This window comes from Orcinus orca, chromosome 7 (genome assembly GCF_937001465.1).
Source record: "Orcinus orca chromosome 7, mOrcOrc1.1, whole genome shotgun sequence".
In the NCBI taxonomy this organism is placed as follows: Eukaryota; Metazoa; Chordata; class Mammalia; order Artiodactyla; family Delphinidae; genus Orcinus; species Orcinus orca.
In genome coordinates, this window is record NC_064565.1 from 78,934,491 (window position 1) to 78,954,050 (window position 19,560).

The following is a 19,560-nucleotide window of genomic DNA, read 5'->3' on the forward strand; positions in this document are numbered from 1 at the left end:
AATGTGTTGATCAAGAAAAAAAGTTTTCCAAAAGAAAAAAAAATTGCAACAATTTTTTTCAAAAAACAAAGAAATGACATTATTTTAAATAGTGACTTACTGAGTTTTGATAATATCTAAGACTATAGATCCCGTTCTCCTTCCCCCAAATTATAATTTTTGGTGAGGTAAGTGTACCATTTTAGAGAAATAAAATATACACATAACCTTAATTTTGACTGACCACTCCAAATTAGTGGGATTTAATTTCCATAATCTTATTTTTCATTTATGGAGTCTTGACCTATGCTTGTTAGGCTGAGTAAGAATTTTATATAAAATGAATGAAAGTTAGGAGTCCAGTTTGTATTTTTGAATATATGCATACTGAGTATTCATGCAGTTACACTTATTAAAAAAAAAAATTGTGTTTTCTGTAGTTATATATCTGTTTTCTCTGTTTATCAGTAAATATTTATATGTCCACCAAGAATCTTAGAATTCTCTGAATAGCATTTATTTTACTAAACAGAATATTTTTGTTTCGCTCCTGGATATTGGAAGAATTCAATTAAATATTACTTATATATTTTTTGTTAATTTTTCAGAGTTCTGGTTAATGTGAGAATATATCTTCCCAAGGATTTAGTTCTAGATATCCTCCATTTGTTCCCTGTAAATTCAATCTCCCTACACATCCACTTCTCAAGAATAAAGGATTTATTCTTTTCTTAAGCTGTATGCAAAAGCCAAGTCCAAAGTATGAATATTCTTCAACAAAGTATTTCATATATTCCTTTTAAATGCCTGATGAAATGAAAATTGACCAGGACTAGATTATTCTCTCTCCAAAGAGCATTAGGAAATGATACATGTTCTTCATTCAAATTTTAACTTTCCTCAATTCTGAGGTCTCTGAGAGAGATTACTCCTGTATTTCACATGCATGAAACTATTCTTGTGTCCTGTGTAAATTCCACTCTACTTGACTCCTTCACTTTTCCCCAAGTGAAAAGAATGTCCAGTTTGAATTGTTAAATTGATAACGATAAATATATAAATATCTTTAATTTTCTACTGTGTAAGAATAATTCATATCTCCTCCTGAGTAATATATATGTGTTAATAAAGAGAATGTGTTATGCAGTTTCTTCCTCTCCTATATGGATTTATTTTTCATTGTAAAGAATTCACTCATGGATGCATTGAAAAATACAAGACAAGTTTGTTGTTGCAGATTATGAGGAAATGTTTGAAATGTGTATAATTTTTAGTAGAAAAAGTACAAGATTGAGAAAAATTATTGTTAAAAATGTTGCCTGCGTTTCTGTATCATATGACATTATGTAATATTTTAGTATATCTCCCCATTGTCTTCAACACTGAAAATATTTTCGTTTTCACTTTATAAGTAAGGATTCTAAAGCCCATAGATCTTCAATGAATTGTAAAAAGTCACACAATTAGTAACAGATCCAATAAAGTACCAGAAAAATCAATTTGTCATCCCCAAATTCAGTCCCTTGTTGGAAAAGTATATTCTCTTCTCCCTCTTACTGTGTCAGTCATTAACTTGTCAATGATAGAACTTGCATCTATAAGTAGAGGGAGAAAAATGGAAAAGTAAACATAAATATGCAGATGTTATAACTAAGATTTTATATGAACTCAACGAATGCCTTAATTTTCGAGAAAAGCCTACAAAGAGAATAGTTATTTAATGATAGTGAATTTTAACATGAATAGAAAATTATTTCACTTTTCATCATATTTTGCAGTTCAGTCTGTTTCCTGCATTCCTTATCTGAAATAAATTCATCATACTATTTGATGTTTAGAAAAACTTGTCCCTGCCGGCCAAAAGCTCATAATTCTTGATGGAAGGAAAGATAAATAGCCCAAATATTTCCTCAAATACAGTTGACTTTTGAACAACCCACTTATATGGGGATATTTTTCAGTAGTAAATACTACAGTACTACACGGTCTGTGGTTCGTTGAATCCACAAATGCAGAGGAACCGTGCATATAGCCGACCAACTATAAATTATACTCAAATTAACCACCTTGTCGTTTAAAGTTTAACTACATATCCTTTCTGCTATCTCATTACCTTGAACATTAATGCATTTTCCCTTGCTCATCTCTCATTATTAGTGTTTTCCTTTAAAACGAATAAGGAGGGGCTTCCCTGGCGGTCCAGTGGTTAAGACTCCACGCTTCCATTGCAGGGCGTGTAGGTTTGATACCTGTTCTGGGACTAAGATCCCACATGCTGTGCAACGCGGCCAAAAAATAAATAAGGAATCTAACACTGTGCACTCTCTCTTTTCCTTTAATTAATTAATTAATTTTATTTTTGGCTGTGTTGGGTCCTCGTTGCTGCACGTGGGCTTTCTGTAGTTGCAGTGAGCAGGGGCCACGCTTTGTTGCGGTGCTTGGGCTTCTCATTACGGTGGCTTCTTGTTGCGGAGCATGGGCTCTAGGTATGCAGGCTTCAGTAGTTGTGGCACGTGGGCTCAGTAGTTGTGGCTCACAGGTTTAGTTGCTCTGCATCATGTGGGATATTGCCGGACCAGGGATCGAACCCGTGTCCCCTGCATTGGCAGGCAGATTCTTAACCACTGTGCCACCAGGAAAGACCCTGTTCATTCTTTTTTTTCTTTTTTTTTTTTTTTGCGGTATGCGGGCCTCTCACTGTTGTGGCCTCTCCCGTTGTGGAGCACAGGCTCTGGACGCGCAGGCTCAGCAGCCATGGCTCACAGGCCTAGCCGCTCCGCGACATGTGGGATCTTCCCAGACCAGGGCAGGAACCTGTGTCCCCTGCATCGGCAGGCGGACTCTCAACCACTGTGCCACCAGGGAAGCCCCCCTATTCATTCTTTTTATTACTTGTTAATAAAGGAGAATTATTTGTTATCCTGGATTATGCAAAAATGAAATCCATTTTAAAAAGTCAAGCAACATTGCTAGTCCCTGACTTATAAAACTTAGTGGTAAAAAACAGATTATGCAGAATATTGGGTGGTGAGAGGCTTAGTTCTTAAAAATCCACAGGTAAAACAAAGTTGTTTTTTTTTTTAACATCTTTATTGGAGTATAATTGCTTTACATTGTTGTGTTAGTTTCTGCTGTATAACAAAGTGAATCAGCTTTACGTATACATATATCCCCATATCCCCTCCCTCCTGCATCTCCCTCCCACCCTCCCTATCCCACCCCTCTAGGTGGTCACAAAGCACCGAGCTGATCTCCCTGTGCTATGTGGCTGCTTCCCGCTAGCTATGTATTTTACATTTGGTAGCATATATATGTCCATGCCACTCTCTCACTTTGTCCCAGTTTACCCTTCCCCCTCCCCATGTCCTCAAGTCCATTCTCTACATCTGCCTCTTTATTCCTGTCCTGCCCCTAGGTTTTTCAGAACCTTTTTTTATTTTTAAGAGTCCATATATATGTGTTAGCATACGTATTTGTTTTTCTATTTCTGACTTACTTCACTCTGTATGACAGACGCTTGATCCATCCACCTCACTACAAATAACTCAATTTCGTTTCCTTTTATGGCTGAGTAATATTCCATTGTTTATATGTGCCACATCTTCTTTATCCATTCTTCTATTGATGGACACTTAGGTTGCTTCAATGTCCTGGCTATTGTAAATAGTTCTGCAGTGAACATTGTGGTACATGACTCTTTTGAATTATGGCTTTTTCAGGGTGTATGCCCAGTAGTGGGATTGCCGGGTAATATGGTAGTTCTATTTTTAGTTTTTTAAGAAACCTCCATACTGTTCTCCATAGTGACTGTCAGCACCTTTGTAAAAGTCAACATCTTTCATTGATGTGCAAGAGCATTTTGCATGCCAGCCATTAATCTAAGCAAATCAATGTCATTTTTATTAGTGCAATGTGAAGTTAGAATAAATTTACCGGAAATTCATTACATTATCAAAGGCCAACAAATATGTATGCCTAAATAAGCTTAATTGAAGTCACACAACACATAAAACAAAAACACAATCAAGATACATTGAGTATAGAAAAATGATGATGAAAAATTTTGCTGAATATTATAAAACTAGTTATAGAGATGTTCAGGGCCTAATGCTAAATACTGTTAATTAAATTCATCAAAATTGCTAACAAAATAATTTTGCTGGTGGTATATTTTCTAACAGATTATCTATTTATCTACCTATTTATGTATCCATCTATCTTTCTGTTATCTACCATCTATCCTTCCATCTACCTATAATCTGTATGTCTACCTAACCCAAAATAAACTGAGTATGATGGAGGAACTGTATAAGTTTTATCGAAAGGAACTCCATATCATAAATTTCTCGTTCATTCTCATTAGTAGAGACAGAGTAGAACAGTATTGAATTCTTGATGCCTTACAACAAAGGAAGATGCCCACTATGGTCAAACATGAGGTCTTTCAGTAAGAGAATGTTATAGGGCTTGGAATTGTGTTAACTGATTTTGAGCAGGAGGCAAGGAAGCAGGTTTTGCTTTACATTAGGTAGTACTAAGAAGCAAGGGTACTTCTGTTATTTGGTATCTTAATTGTTGTCTAGAAAGTGGTGGGAACTGAGCAAGACTGAAGTGGCAATTTGTAAAGAAGCAACAGTTACTCATTTTAGCTAAGATAAGGGGTTGTTTGGATATTCCCATGGTTTGTGTTGTTTATGTCTTTGTTTAGACTTGATTATAGAGTGGTCTTATTTTTGTCTTGCTCCATTGTGGTCGAAGAATAACTTTGTCAGATTGTGTTTCATGAAATTGTTTATTTTTAACAGGTGAACATCTTGATTTAGTTGGGAGTGCCAGGATAGCTCACAGCAAAAATGGAGTCATAGCTATTTGTCAGCTTCTGACTGTCAGAGGCTATTCTTCTCTTTCTCACAGATTTTCTCAAATTTCATTTAAACCTCTTATATCACTCCTCCACTGTCCTGTTAAACATTCCACACAATGAATGACTCAAATCACTGATATAAAATGTATATACTTATGGATTACTAATATCTCTCAGACAGTACTCTTCTGGGAAGATTGTAACAGTTCAACATTAGAAAAGTAAAATAAAATTAAAATACAATGATAAATCTGTCTTTTTTAAACTACTAAGTTTGTGGAAAATTATGACAGCAGTAGATAGCTAATACAATGGGCTTTGTCCAGTAATGTGAAGTTGATGAACAGTTTCATGTGATATGAAGGTGTATTTGTTTTCTGTTAAGGAGGAATATTGCTATGCAAATTTTAATGGTCATCTCTTTTAAAATAGTTTATGCATTTTTTGAGGAAAAAAAAGCCATATACTACATAGAAGTTAATACAATATAATCAACTTGGAAGAAACTCCATTTATATTAATTGAGTAAATAAAACCAGACAGAAGCATATTTGTTATGGCCTATGTCTACTATTTTTAAGGCAACATGAAGTGAAAAGAGGTTTTGAAACCTCATTTAGGAAACAGTAAAATCTGTTTGAAGCTTATCTACTCTGATCTCCTGACTGGATCACTGTCACGAACCAAAGTTCATGTCACAATGTTGGTGACAATTATGAGTTGTTAGAGAGAATATGGTGTTGAAAATATGTTTCTCTACTCATTTCAGCATAAGTAATTCACTCTAAGTGCAAATATTGAATAAGTTTGTATATTTAGATATGTATAGTGAAAGAAGTTGAATGACATTTCTGATTCATAGTGAATAACTTAGTTATGTTTAAGAAGAAATATCCAGTTTCATTGATGTAAAATCTTTATTTTAAGATGAGAAGAAAATTAAAGTGTACTAAGGATAACAAAGAGGGACTGTGTGGTCAATGCTTTTTGACTCAATTTTAAGAAAATTAGACCAAACATAAGAGAATGAGCAATAACAGCATTTGTTGTTGCAAAAATCCAGATCATCTGACAATTTTTTACAAATATATAAACTTATTTCAAGACCCCTTTGTCTTTCTTTTGCATTCATCTCAATGTGGAGAGGGCTACTTTTTGCTCAGGGATTAAGGGTAGCAACTATTATTTTATTCTAACAATAAGTACTTGACTAATAAAATACACAGTAAGTTTAAAGAGTTAAATTTTGAACTTCTATCTTTGCTCTTTGTTTGCATTACTAAAATAAGGTTTAAAACATGATTAGTCCGTAAAATATATGTTCATTTTATTGTTCATTCTAACTGAAGGAACCTGACTAATCACTCTCTAGATTAATTTACATTGTGAGCCTTCAAGTTGGTATAATTATCTCATTCTTCAAATCTGTTTAAGGGCAAAGCTGACTTCTCAAAAAGTCATGAAGATTTGGCAATATAGGTGTTGCCTCAATACTTTTTTTTTCAATGACACTTCCTCTAGCACACAGAAATGTACAAGATGAAGGAATAACCTTGCTATGCCCACTTCTCAAAGATAAAGGGAAGACAGTGCTCAAAAATGTTGGCATTTGAAATATATATCAATTATTGGGTAAAAATTATTGTATAATTTATTTTATCCTTTCTATAATGATCAAATCAAAACTAGGAATAGTGATTATGAAAAAATTAAATTAATTGAATTTTAGCTAAACAATTTTTTTTCTTACAAATAAAAAAGTGTGCCTTTATTTCAGTAGCATTTGGGTTGATGGCAGCAAAGTGAATTCTAAGTAAACTGTTTTCTCTAGATTATATGGAAAATACAAATATTCCATGAGAGTGACTTTACACAATACCACTCTAGACCATGGACTTAAGCTTAACTGTAGGTAAGCTATGAAGAATACTGTGTGAGAAGTTCAAGTGATTTAGCAAAAAGAAAATATGGTAACATTTAACATGTTTGCTTGCATGGAATTTTATACTTTTGAATATCTAATTGTTGTTATTATGTGGATAAGGGGATGGACAGGACTGCTGTATTAGGTAATACAGCATTAAGGTGCTACATATAAACCAAATTTAGGCTATATGTAACCACTATCAGAATTCTAATTTTAAATTTAAACTTCTAGAAACATGGTACCTAATTTCTTAGGCACACTCTCCTGTACTTGATTGCTTGATGAGAGGTAATATTTTAAAATAAAAATGGTGAGGATTTAGAACTCAAGAAAGTCTAGGTTTGAATTTCAAGCCCACTGCTTATGTTATGTGTAATTTTTGGTTTTCTTTTTGCCTCAGCAAAATAGTATCAATAATATCTATTTTAAAGTCAGAAATATTGTATGTACAGTTCCTGACTCAAAATAGTTAATAAATAAGAACTATAATTATTATTAGGCTTGCTCTAAATTTGTTAGCTTTTTTTCAATAACTGCGTTTTTGCTTTGATTTATAATGTTCAACTTCAGCCTTGTGCTCAAATTCCCCAATAATTGGGCCTTATTCTTAGTTTATTGGTAGGGTTTATGTCATATATCCTTCAACGTACTTCTCCCAGTGCTTTCAACAATTACCAGATAACACTGAGTCTTTCCACAAGAGAGACCAGATTTTTGTCCATGGATTTTAATCTCCCAATGGTCTTGTCCCCTGCACCTTATGCAAGCATTTCAATTCCATTTTCAGTCTTTCTAGTCTTTGGCAACTGTATAGTAAACATCAATCCTGACAATGCTGTCTCTTGAACTTATACTTCATACAGCTTAGGTTCTATTTGGAACTTTCCATGATAGTTCTTATTCTCTTCCGCGTTCTTCTTCCTAGGAATTTGTATCTATACTATGAATCTCTTCTTCCACCCTCAGAATAGCCATGGCTGCTTCTTACTCCTGTAGTTAAATACTTCAGCCTATGTATTAACTGCCGGGGCTATTTACAGTATTACTGCAGTCTTTTTTTTTAGGGAAAGTTAGATTTTTATTTTATTTATTTATTTATTTATTTATTTCTGAGATATACATTTTAAAGTAATAACTAGAATTATGACTTATAACATTATATAAGAACATATAAGATTTTTAGAAATTTCATGTAATGTCTGAAACATATTAACATGTTTCCATACAAATAACCCAAAGAAAGTTTAGTATTAGTTGTTTTTTGTTTGTTTGTTTGTTTTTTTATACTGCAGGTTCTTATTAGTCATCAGTTTTATACATATCAGTGTATACATGTCAATCCCAATCGCCCAATTCAGCACACCACCATCCCCACCCCACTGTGGCTTTCCCCCCTTGGTGTCCATACGTTTGTTCTCTACATCTGTGTCTCAACTTCTGCCCTGCAAACTGGTTCATCAGTACCATTTTTCTAAGTTCCACATACATGTGTTAATATACGATATTTGTTTTCCTCTTTCTGACTTACTTCACTCTGTATGACAGTCTCTAGATGCATCCATGTCTCAACAAATGACCCAATTTCGTTCCTTTTTATGGCTGAGTAATGTTCCACCGTATATATGTACCACATCCTCTTTATCCATTCATCTGTTGATGGGCATTTAGGTTGCTTCCATGACTTGGCTATTGTAAATAATGCTGCAATGAACATTGGGGTGCATGTTTCTTTTTGAATTATGGTTTTCTCTGGGAATATGCCCAGTAGTGGGATTGCTGGATCATATGGTCATTCTATTCTTAGTTTTTTTAGGAAATTCCATACTGTTCTCCATAGTGGCTCTATCAATTTACATTCCCACCAGCAGTGCAAGAGGGTTCCCTTTTCTCTGCACCCTCTCCAGCATTTGTCGTTTGTAGATTTTCTGATGATGCCCATTCTACCTGGTGTGAGGTGATACCTCACTGTAGTTTTAATTTGCATTTCTCTAATAATTAGTGATGTTAAGCAGCTTTTCATGTGCTTCTTGGCCATCTGTATGTCTTCTTTGGAGAAATGTTTATTTATGTCTTCTGCCGATTTTTGGATTGGGTTGTTTGTTTCTTTAATGTTGAGCTGCATGAGCTGTTTATATGTTTTGGAGATTAATCCCTTGATTTGTTTGCAAAAATTTTCTCCCATTCTGAGGGTTGTCTTTTCATCTTGTTTATAGTGTCCTTTGCTGTGCAAAAGCTTTTAAGTTTCATTAGGTCCCATTTGTTTATTTTTGTTTTTATTTCCATTACTCTAGAAGGTGAATCAAAAAAGATGTTGCTGTGATTTATGTCAAAGAGTGTTCTTCCTAGGTTTTCCTCTAAGGGTTTTATAGTGTCCGGTCTTACCTTTAGGTCTCAAATCCATTTTGAGTTTATTTTTGTGTATGGTGTTAGGGAGTGTTCTGATTTCATTCTTTTACATGTAGCTGTCCAGTTTTCCCAGCACCACTTATTGAAGAGACTGTCTTTTCTCCATTGTATATCTTTGCCTCCTTTGTCATAGATTAGCTGACCATAGGTGCGTGGGTTTATCTCTGGGTTTCTGTCTTGTTCCATTTATCTATATTTCTGTTTTTGTGCCAGTACCATATTGTCTTGACTACTGTAGCTTTGTAATATAGTCTGAAGTCAGGGAGTCTGATTCCTCCAGCTCCATTTTTTTCGCTCAAGACTGCTTTGGCTATTCGGGGTCTTTTGTGTCCTCATACAAATTTTAAGATTTTTTATTCTAGTTCCATAAAAAATGCCATTGGTAATTTGATATGGATTGCATTGAATCTGTAGATTGCTTTGGGTAGTATACTCATTTTCACAATATTGATTCTTCCAATCCAAGAACATGGTATATCTCTCTCTCCCTCTGTTGGTATCATCTTTAATTTCTTTCATAAGTGTCTTGTAGTTTTCTGCATTCAGGTCTTTTGTCTCCCTAGGTAGGTTTATTCCTAGGTATTTTATTCTTCTTGTTTCAGTGGTAAATGGGAGTGTTTCCTTAGTTTCTCTTTCAGATTTTTCATCATCAGTGTATACGAATGCCAGAGATTTGTGTGCATTAATTTTGTATCCTGCAACTTTACCAAATTCATTGATTAGCTCTGTAGTTTTCTGGTGGCATTTTTAGGATTCTCTATGTATAGCATCATGTTATCTGCAAACAGTGAGAGTTTTACTTCTTTTCCAATTTGTATTCCTTTTATTTCTGTTTCTTCTCTGATTGTCGTGGTTAGGACTTCCAAAACTATGTTGAATAATAGTGGTGAGAGGGGACATCCTTGTCTCATTCCTGATCTTAGAGGAAATGCTTTTAGTTTTTCACCATTGAGAATGATGTTTTCTGTCGTTTGTCATATATGGCCTTGATTATGTTGAGGTAGGTTCCCTCTATGCCCACTTTCTGGAGAGTTTTTATCATAAATGGGTGTTGAATCTTGTCAAATGCCTTTTCTGCACCTATTGAGATGATCATATGGTTTTTATTCTTCAATTTGTTAATATGGTGTATCACGTTGATTGATTTGCGTATATTGAAGAATCCTTGCATCCCTGGGATAAATTCCACTTGATTGTGGTGTATGATCCTTTTAATATGTTGTTGGATTCTGTTTGCTAGTATTTTGTTGAGGATTTTTGCATCTATATTCATCAGTGATATTGGCCTCTAATTTTCTTTTTTTGTAGTATCTTTGTCTGGTTTTGGTATCAGGGTGATGGTGGCCTCGGAGAATGAGTTTGGGAGTGTTCCTTCCTCTACAATTTTTTGGAAGAGTTTGAAAAGGATGGGTGTTAGCTCTTCTCTAAATGTTTGGGAGAATTCACCTGTGAAGCCATCTGGTCCTGGACTCTTGTTTGTTGGAAGATTTTTAATCACAGTTTCAATTTCATTACTTGTGATTGGTCTGTTCATATTTTCTATTTCTTCCTGGTTCAGTCTTGGAAGGTTATGCATTTCCAAGAATTTGTCCATTTCTTCCAGGTTGTCCATTTTATTGGCATAAAGTTGCTTGTAGTAGTCTCCTAGGTTGCTTTGTATTTCTGCAGTATCTGTTGTAACTTCTCCTTTTTCGTTTCTAATTTTATTGATTTGAGTCCTCTCTTTTTCTTGATGAGTCTTGCTAATGGTTTATCAATTTTGTTTATCTTCTCAAAGAACCAGCGTTTAGTTTTATTTATCCTTGCTGTTTTCTTTGTTTCTATTTCATTTATTTCTGCTCTGATCTTTATGATTTCTTTCCTTATTCTACCTTTGGTTTTGTTTGTTCTTCTTTCTCTAGTTCCTTTAGGTGTCAGTTTAGATTGTTTAGTTGAGATTTTTCTTGTTTCTTGAGGTAGCTTGTATAGCTATAAACTTCCCTCTTAGAACTGCTTCTGCTGCATCCCATAGGTTTTGGATCGTTGTGTTTTCATTGTCATTTGTCTCTAGGTATTTTTTGATTTCCTCTTTGATTTCTTCAGTGATCTCTTGGTTATTTAGTAACGTATTGTTTAGCCTCCATGTGTTTGTGTTTTTTACATTTTTTTCCCTGTAATTCATTTCTAATCTCATAGCGTTGTGGTCAGAAAAGATGCTTGATATGATTTCAATTTTCTTAAATTTACTGAGGCTTGATTTGTGACCCAAGATGTGATCTATCCTGAGAATGTTCTGTGCGCACTTGAGAAGAGAAGAAAGTGAGAAGAAAGTGTAATCTGCTGTTTTTGGTTGGAATGTCCTATAAATATCAATTAAATCTCTCTGGTCTATTGTGTCATTTAAAGCTTGTGTTTCCTTATTTATTTTCATTTTGGATGATCTGTCCATTGGTGTAAGTGAGGTGTTAAAGTCCCCCAATATTATTGTGTTAACTCTTGATTTTCTCTTTTATGGCTGTTAGCAGTTGCCTTATGTATTGAGGTGCTCCTATGTTGGGTGCATATATATTTATAATTGTTATATCTTCTTGGATTGATCCCTTGATCATTATGTAGTGTCCTTCCTTGTCTCTTGTAACATTCTTTTTTTTTTTTTTCTTCACGGTACGCGGGCCTCTCACTGTTGTAGCCTCTCCTGTTGCGGAGCACAGGCTCCGGATGCGCAGGCTCAGTGGCCATGGCTCATGGGCCCAGCCGCTCCGCGGCATGTGGTATCTTCCCGGGCCGGGGCACGAACCTGTGTCCCCTGCATTGGCAGGCGGACTCTCAACCACTGTGCCACCAGGGAAATCCAACATCCTTTATTTTAAAGTTTATTTTATCTGATATGAGTATTGCTACTCCAGCTTTCTTTTGATTTCCATTTGCATGGAATATCTTTTTCCATCCCCTCGCTTTCAGTCTGTATGTGTCCATAGGTCTGAAGTGGGTCTCTTGTAGACAGCATATATGGGTCTTGTTTTTTTATCCATTCAGCAAGCCTGTGCCTTTTGGTTGGAGCATTTAATCCATTCACGTTTAAGGTAATTATCGATATGTATGTTCCTATGACCATTTTCTTAATTGTTTTAGGTTTGTTTTTGTAGGTCCTTTTCTTCTCTTGTGTTTCCCACTTAGAGAAGTTCCTTTCACATTTGTTGTAGAGCTGGTTTGGTGGTGCTGAATTCTCTTAGCTTTTGCTTGTCTGTAAAGCTGTTAATTTCTCCATGGAATCTGAATGAGATCCTTGCCGGCTAGAGTAATCTTGGTTGTAGGTTTTTCCCTTTTATCACTTTAAGTATATCACGCCACTCCCTTCTGGCTTGTAGAGTTTCTGCTGAGAAGTCAGTTGTTAACCTTATGGGTAGTTCCTTTGTATGTTATTTGTCATTTTTCCCTTGCTGCTTTCAATAATTTTCCTTTGTCTTTAATTTTTGCCAATTTGATTACTGTGTGTCTCGGCATGTTTCTCCTTGGGTTTGTCCTGTATGGGACTCGCTGCACTTCCTTGAATTGGGTGGCTGTTTCCTTTCCCATGTTAGGGAAGTTTTCGACTATAATCTCTTCAAATATTTTCTCGGGTCCTTTCTCTCTCTCTTCTCCTTTTGGGACCCCTATAATGCGAATGTTGTTGCATTTAATGTTGTCCCAGAAGTCTCTTAGGCTGTCTTCATTTCTTTTCATTCTTTTTTCTTTATTCTGTTCTGCAGCAGTGAATTCCACCATTCTGTCTTCCAAGGCACTTATCCATTCTTCTGCCTCAGTTATTCTGCTATTGATTCCTTCTAGTGTAGTTTTCATTTCAGTTATTGTATTGTTCATCTCTGTTTGTTTGTTCTTTAATTCTTCTAGGTCTTTTTTAAACATTTCTTGCATCTTCTCGATCTTTGCCTCCATTCTTTTTCCGAAGTCCTGGATCATCTTCACTATCATTATTCTGAATTCTTTTTCTGGAGGGTTGCCTATCTCCACTTCATTTAGTTGTTTTTCTTGGGTTTTATCTTGTTCCTTCATCTGGTACATAGCCCTCTGCCTTTTCATCTTGTCTGTCTTTCTGTGAATGTGGGTTTTGTTCCACAGGCTGCAGGATTGTAGTTCTTCTTGCTTCTGCTGTCTGCCGTCTGGTGGATGAGGCTATCTAAGAGGCTTGATGAGTCCAGTCTTTCTTATTTGGCCTTCCCCATCTATTGACTGAAGCTCACTCAGTTCTGATGAAAATGAAGGCCAGTGAATGGGAAGTAGCAAATAATCAGAAGAAAGAAATAAAACTCTGGCAAAAAGGAAAAAAAAAAAAAAAAGGAAGAAAGAAAGGAGGAAAGAAAGAAATCCTGAAGTTAAAAAAAAAAGAAAACAATTTTTTTTAAAGTAACTTCCTTAGCTATTTCTATAGAAATAAGAAACTACTGTGAAATGTACTGTGTATGTAGAAAGGAGTTAGACTTGCATGTGATCTCAATAATGATCAGTGTTACACCAAAAGGAAGCATATGAGCATCATTTTGAACCTATGCAACTTGAACTTACAGTAAGGCCTTCTAATGAAATGAACCTCTCTCACTAGACTGAAGATAGAGTCCTGGAGCTTGCAATTGAGATCTAGCAGCAGAAAACTGCTAGAAATAGGTCAATACAAAGTCATAAAAAGAAATGAGTTTAGAGTCTGGGACCTGGTGTATTTTTAAGGGCTGACAGAAGGATGGATATTATGTAGTAGCAAAGTCTTAGGAAAATGTATTGACCAAAAGCCATTGTAGGATATAGTCCCCTTGCATTTAGACTTCATACTATACATACACAGTTTTTAGTAATGAAAGCTAGTGATTAAACATTATAATAAAAGGAGTTACGCATGAAAGAATACAAAGAAGCAAAATTTACTATTTTTGTGTTACTCTTTATAGAAGATTTATTTCTACTCTTACAAAGAATAGTCAATCTTGTTATTTGGTTGTATAAATGAAATATAGCTTTAATCTCTTTCCTTAATGTTGATTTGTAGAGAATATATTTCTCCTTGCCTTTTATACTTTTTAAAAATAGGATTTGGGATATAAAAACCAATCATGTTGTTACTTGTTATAACAATTATATGAGAAAACTAATTCAAGATTAATAGTGGTATTCAAAGGAGGATGAGATTGTATAAAAATTGTTTATCGATTTATTTTGATTTAACTACATAAAATAGCCACCTTAAATCTTTAGTTCAAATGAATATTTTTTTTTCCTGGAGTATGTGCAATTTGTATTATATTTTGAGTTTAAAAAGAAACTAAAAGAGATAGAGAAAGAACAATATTTTCTTCCATTTAAAAATATTTTGTAGTTTGATTGATTTTCAATGCTGTTTGTTATGTTATTTTATATTCTAATGATATAAAAAGACAACTTTTGGTTAATTCCCAGATTCCTGCTATACGTAAAGTACTGCATATGTAAGGTAGTCTTAACCTCTAGTTTGAGAGCTGACACTAATATATGTTTACTTTAATTGTCTTAACCTTTTGTTTTTTGCCATAGCCAAAACCAAATCTTCTACCAGTTGCAATTCTTCTTTAGTGAAATATCACATTTTCTACCTTTCCATTCTCAACCCAGCCTCAAAATGGGGACATAAAATCTTGTTTCATTTTTCTTGCAAAAGTTGCATAACTAGTATCAATTACTTGGGAGTGTGTCGATAGAAGCATTATTACTTAGAAAGGCTTACCCTGAAAAACTCAGTGTTTCATGTACATGTCAGAATTCTCAGTTTTAAAAGGCTCTTAATTGATCCAATATATTTTCTCACTAGGCTTGCCTCTTGTTAAGAAAATCATTGGTTTTACTAGTAAGCTTTTCTTTAATTTTATATCATATCTGGCACTCTCAATGTGATTGCAGCAAACCCATAAATGACTCATATTTCAAAAATGACTAACATGTATGAGAGCTTATTATGTGCCAGGTACATGTATTTTACATGTATAACTAACCTAATCTCACAATCTGCCTATAAAATATTATTATGATTTTTCTCATTTTTAAAAATAAAAAAGCTGGAGTGCTGACAAGTTAAATAATTTTCCCCAAGTCAGAGACTTAGGAAGTAGTAAAGTAAGAATTCAAATTAGGAAGTCTGACTGCCAATCCAGTGCTCCTTACCCATTTTCTTAATCCCTGATTATAATTATTATTCCGCTGGACCGTGGGGAGAGTATATAGAATAAGAAGCTATCTAACCTGTCACACCATTGCTTTATATGGCTTCAGACAGTGCACACTGATCACAGTGGTGGTCAGGAGCCTCCTTGTTGACCATTTTTTGTCTCCAAATGAAGATCACAGTACATTTTCTCTTTTATCTTAAGGCCACTTTTTCCATCCACAGTCTATTGATTAAATTATTCCCCTATTTGGTAACTAAGGATTGGGAAATGATCCAACTCATTACTGATGTATTACTAAATGAAAATAAACAGGATCAACAGGAAAGAATTTTGATGCTTAAATTTAAATATCCTGATATGTAGTATTTTTTTGCTTCACTCTGCTCATTTGGAGAATAAAACACAATTGCTTGAGCCCAGATGTGTGGATGATATTTAGGCACATGGCTGTTTCATTTGTTTCTGATATTTAAAAGATGGGTTTACCATACTTATCACCACCTCTTTTCAACAGTATCAATTAAAAGTATTCATAATGTAAAATTTACCATGATTCCTGCCTTTATTAGAAAAGAAATAAAGGCCTAGTATACTAAAGTGTAATAAACATAGTGTAAAATCCTGTAGTAACCTCAGAATCTGGAGATGCAATTTTAAACCTTCGTGTTTTTGTTGACAGTGAGGAACTGGATGAATTACAGAAAATGACAGAGAAACAGATTTCATAGGAATAAAGATAATTGTGGGTTGAATACATAAAATTATTATTTAAGGACTTTCTTAATGTATCTATTATATAATACAGTGTTTGCAAGTTCATGTGATAGCATATGCTTCTATATTTCAACATGATTTGTTTTCACATTTTTTAACATCCACATTAATGCTTCGGGAACCATAGAAAATTTTCTTTTATTTTTACAACCATGGCATATTGCTTGCCCAAAACAAGATAATAGAACAAATGACAGTTAATTATAAAATATGATTCTAGCTTCATCTGATAGCAAAAATCTACAGTGTGAAATATCGACATATTTTCTATTCTGATATTCTACTCAATAAAATATATTTATAAGTCCAAAATGACTGAATTCTCTTAAGCTTTATCAATGTCAGATAAAATCAACATGTTCATCTTTCAGGAATTCATACTTAGGTAGGTATAAGACAGGTAGATAAAAGTAGCATACATACCTGACTATTCATTAAAGACTAAGTCCAGGGCTTCCCTGGTGGTGCAGTGGTTAAGAATCTGCCTGCGAATGCAGGGGACACGGGTTTGAGCCCTGGTCCTGGAAGATCCCACATGCCACGGAGCATCTACTCCTGTGAGCCACAACTACTGAGCCTGCATGCTGCAACTACTGAAGCCCACGCGCCTAGAGCCTGTGCTCCGCAACAAGAGAATCCACTGCAATGAAGAGTAGCCCCTGCTCACAGCAACTAGAGAAAAGCCCGCGCAGCAACAAAGACCCAACACAGCCTAAAATAAATAAACTAATTTAAAAAAAAAAAGAGTAAGTCCATTTGAAGCATTCTAAGGTTGAGTGACCTTCACTGACTTGTATGTATAGATTATCGAATATCATAGTAGAAGTAACAGACCATGAACAGTGCCTGACTCTTTTCAAGCTAGATAGTGCATATAGTCATAATTATTTCTGAGTCCAGGGTCAAAAGAACTGTTCATCACTTTTCTGGTTTATTGAGGAATCTTTTAAAATAATAAGTAATACATCATTCTTGTCCCTAGGTTATAAAGAAATTAAATGAAGCAAATTCTGGGGGTAATTTTTGATAGTATATTATCTAGAGCATCTTGCCTTTCATTCTTGTCATTTCGTCTTTTGATGTAGATCTCATATTTCAGAACTCCAGGTCACTCATGCAACTTCTTTTATAATGTACTATAATAATATATTCCATTGGATTTTTCTCCATTTAATTTACTAAGTCATTATTATTTTGTACAAAGTATTAATGAGGGCATTAGAACTACTATAGAAGATAAAACAATTTTTTTCTTTCTGTCAAAGAAATAAATTCCTTTTACCATGATACACTGTCATAAAAAGCAAAAATTAGCAGATGAAGGAAACAGTTGCCTTCAAGAAGTTAAAAAGTAGAATCTAGTATTTAAAATACAGAGGAAAGATAATACAGACTTTCAAGTAGCCCAAGCTCAACTTTTGAAAGCACAATTATTTACTTTTATGAAATAATATATTTATTTTTATAAAATCACTGATACGGAATAAACATGGAGAAGTTTAAATACAAAAGCCTTTCATCTACTGAGACTTAAAGCAGGTAAATATAAGTGATTGACACTGATGGGTCAGTCACTACCAGTGGTAGTGTAAATTGGTATACCTTCACTAGAAAGCAATTTGGCAATTTATAGCAAGAGCTTTAGACATGTTTATAACTCCATTACATGTAATTCCACCTTGAAGAATTTTGATTGATAAAATAATTTAAGGTATGGAAATAGTAAAACAATGAAAACTTCTAAATGTCCAATATCTCATTAGGGGAATGTTTAAGTTAAACTATGGTCAGTGAATGCAACTGAACATTATAAGAGGCATGGCTTAAAAGAGAATTAAAGAGTGGAAAATACCTTGACTATAATATTAATTGAAAACATAGGCATAAAAAAAAGTGTATATACAACAGTATCAACTATGTAAAACAATTGGAAAAACTAAAGAAAATATTAACAGTTGTTGCCTTTGAATTGGTGAAGTTAAGAATAGTGTTTTTTTAAAATTTTACATTTTCTATGATTTCCAAATATTTCACATTGATCACATATTACTTTTACACTAAATATAAACAGTTATACCAAAACACAAGTGAGTGATAAGAGAAAAAATAGATAAGCTAAACATCATCAAAAATAACAACTGTTGTATTGAAAAGGCACCATCAGAATGTGAATAGACAACCCACAGAATTGGAGAACATTTTTGAAAATCATATACCTGATAAGGGACTTGCATCTATAATATATGAAACAGAATTACAACTCCAAATAGTCAGAAACCCAATAATATGAATAGACATTTCTCCAAAGAAGACATATGATTAGGTACCAGAAAAGATATTCAGCATCATTGGTTATCAGGGAAATGTGATAAATACAAAATGAAATACCACTTCACACTCCAGGACAATAATCAAAAAGAGAGTTATTAAGTATTGGTAAGGATGTAGAGAAATTGGAACCCTCATACAATGTTGGTAAGGTAAAATGGTACAGTTGCTTTGGAAAACCGTCTCGCAGTTCTTTAAACAGTTAAACATAGTTACCATTGATTCTACTCTGAATGAAAATGTACATTCACAGAAAACTTGTAAACAAATGTTTATAGAAGCATTATTCTTAATAGCATTCTTAAAAAGTGGAAACAACCTTCAATCCAGCAACTGATAAATGAATAAATAAAATGTGATATAGCCATACGGTACACTATTATTCAGCAATAAAAAGAAATGAAGTAGTGATACATACTGTAACATGGTAAACCTTGAAATCATCATGCCAAGTGAAAGAATCTAGTCACAGAGGAACACATACTAAATGGTTCTGTTTACATATGAAATGTTCAGAGTAGATAAATCTATAAGAGATTGAAAGTATATTAGTGGTTTCCTAGAGCTAGGGGGAATGGGAGAATTGGGGGATGATGGCTAAGTAGTAAATGATTTCTTTGGGGGATAATGAAAATGTTCTAAAATTGATTCTGGTGATGGAAGCACAATTCTTTGAATATACTAAAGTACATCTAATTGGACACTTGAAATGAGTTCATTTTACATGTATCTCAATAAAACTCTTAACAAAAATAGTAAAAAACCCAAAAACTGTAAGGAGGAAATACCCTCAGACATAACAGGATAAACTGAAATGCACTAATTTTATGAGAAAATTTAAAAACTAGGAATTAGTTGACGGTAGGTTCTGATAGCTTTATGTTTGGGACCCAGAAATAAGGACCGACAGGCATAAGGTAGTCAGAGGTTTGTAGGCACCAGATAGACAATAAGGGAAGTTACAGGAAGAAGGGAAGATAGTATCAGGGAGACTGTCATTAGTTACTGATTGCAAAGCTTTAAGTTTACATATTTATCTTCTCACATGTTCTATTACCAATTTTATTTAAGTTGTATCTCATTTATTATTTATTGAAGAAGCTAGTTTTTACAAA